The following is a 2,359-nucleotide window of genomic DNA, read 5'->3' on the forward strand; positions in this document are numbered from 1 at the left end:
CATGTGGGATGTTACTATCAGGTATCCATATTACTATTAATACCTAACATTTTACTTGAAAGGCATTCACTCAGAGTCTTACACAGGCAAGACCACGTTATGTGTTCAAACCAATTTCATTTTTGTTGCAGATAGATGGGAAGACTTCATTTCCCAGACTCTGCTGGAGTTAGCTAGGAGCCATGTGACTGAGTTCTGGCCTATGGAAATGTGGAAGTGATAAATGCCACTTTCAGGCCTGGTCATAAAATCCTCTGCACTATCCTCCATGCTCTCTCTTCCCATTCTGTGGTGATGTTGGAAGATACATGTTGAAGGTGATGGCCCCATGAGAGGGAAGAAGCCTCAGTCCCTGAAAGACTCTTTGGAGCCCAGATTGGACGGTGATGTGAGAAATAAGCCTTTGTTGTGTTCAATCCATTGATGCTGGGTTCATTTGTTATAGCAGCTAACATTCTCTAACTAATTCATAGTTATGCAAAGTCTATTATCTCATTAAATTCTGAGCAGAGCCCTCTGAATTTGGCAGGACAACTATTGTTCTTCTTGTTTTGTAGATTCTAGATCAAGAGACATTATCCTTGCCCCATAATGCCTCTCCAATCTCAGAAGTTCAGACACAGAGGGACCTCGAAAACTCTCTTCCCATTTTACAGATGGGGGAATGAGGCCCAGAGGGGAGAGGTGATTTAATCAAGGTCACAGAGCTGTTGGAGCAGAGCTTTCTCTTTGTCAAATGCTCTTTCTCTAAAGCTGCACTCTTACACGTGACCATTCACCTGCTTACTGGGAAAAGAGAGAAGAGTCTATGAGCATATGTCTATCTATGTGTGCTTGGGGTTTCAGAGCAGGAATAATGTCCTGATAAAGTTGCCTGAAAAAAGGTTCCCAGCTTTCAGATCAGGATAGGTGTCATTATAGCTAAAGAGAGAATAGGGAGGGAAAGAGAAGAAAGGTTGACAGGGTCCTGGCATGCTAGACTCCCCATAGTTCGGGATCTGTTCCTCAATTTTGGCCATTAAAAGCTGTCCTAAGACTTGGCAATGCCAGCTTTCCATTGCTTTGTGATCCTAGACATAGTCAAATCTATCCCAACCCGCTCTTAGGATTGCTTGCATTTCCCAGCCTAGTTTCCCAGCCTTGGCTGCACTTTAGAATTACCTGGAAAGCTTTAAAAATTACCAATGTACAGACTACCTCAAATCAATTAAATTGGATCTTTGAGGGTGCAGGATAATAAGTAATTTTTAAAATAACTTCTGAGGAGAATCTAATGTACAACTAGAGTGAGAATTACTGTCTTAGGTGATAATCTTGGAGTTCTGGATAACTGATATGTTAGTCAAGGAAAGAGTCAAGTGACAAGATGCTCAGAGTTCATAGAGGACAATCATCCCTGAATTAAAGGTGAAGGTCATAGACCAGGCAAAATGGCATAAATGATAGAGGCTTAGTATATCTCCTCTTGCAACTACATCAAAGTTGTGACATAAGCACTGAGCAAACAGCAAGCAGAGTCACCTGGGATCTAGATGAGCAAAAGCCTTACAACTAGGGAGAGAATTAAGAAATCACCCTGCAATGGTAGGAGGGAGCGAAGATGCGAGGCTGCCTGGTCCCCAATGGCTGAGTGGGACAGAGGCTATGGCAGCTGCAGTCGGCAGCTGCAGACATTCCTTTTAAAGGGACCATGCCTGGGAGTGGACTTTCGCGGTGACGGACTCGCTCGCTCTGAGCACTAGTACTAGGTCATCTGCTTGGGGGGCATCAGGGACTTACAGGGGGACACTGAGTTCTTGGAGCAGAGGCCTAAGATGAGGCTTTCTCCTGGGCAGAAGTGCTGGTGGTGTCCATTGTTCCTCTGTTGAGCCCTCCCCACTCCCAATGTGTGGACGCAGCTCTGCCATAGCTGAGAAGTCATCAAACAGGATAACAGAGGTTGTTCCGCCCAGAGGATTCCCTGAAACTCTGCCTCTCCCAACTTATAGCCCTACTCAAGCCACAACCAGTTGTGTCCTCAGCTTGTCCTGTGTCCCTTGCTGAGCAGCTCCAAGCCCCACACTGGAGGCAGCTGGCCTCGGTTTCTGGTGTGGCCTCTTGAGGCAACTATAAGCACAGCATCTGTGGATTGTTTGCTGAATCATACCAGGTGACCCTATAGGGGCGCAAGTTGGAGCTAAACTTGGCCTGCAGCTGGACCCCTCTCAGGACTGCACCACTGGACATCTACTATACAAAGTCACACTAATAAAACCAAGAGAATTAGGAGTTGTGCTTAGTACATAGAAACACACACAGAAAGGCAGCCAAAATGAGGAGACAAAGAAACAGTTTCCATATGAAAGAACAGAACAGAGAT

The sequence above is a fragment of the Pteropus vampyrus genome, unplaced genomic scaffold, assembly GCF_000151845.1.
Source record: "Pteropus vampyrus isolate Shadow unplaced genomic scaffold, Pvam_2.0 Scaffold44, whole genome shotgun sequence".
NCBI lineage: Eukaryota > Metazoa > Chordata > Mammalia > Chiroptera > Pteropodidae > Pteropus > Pteropus vampyrus.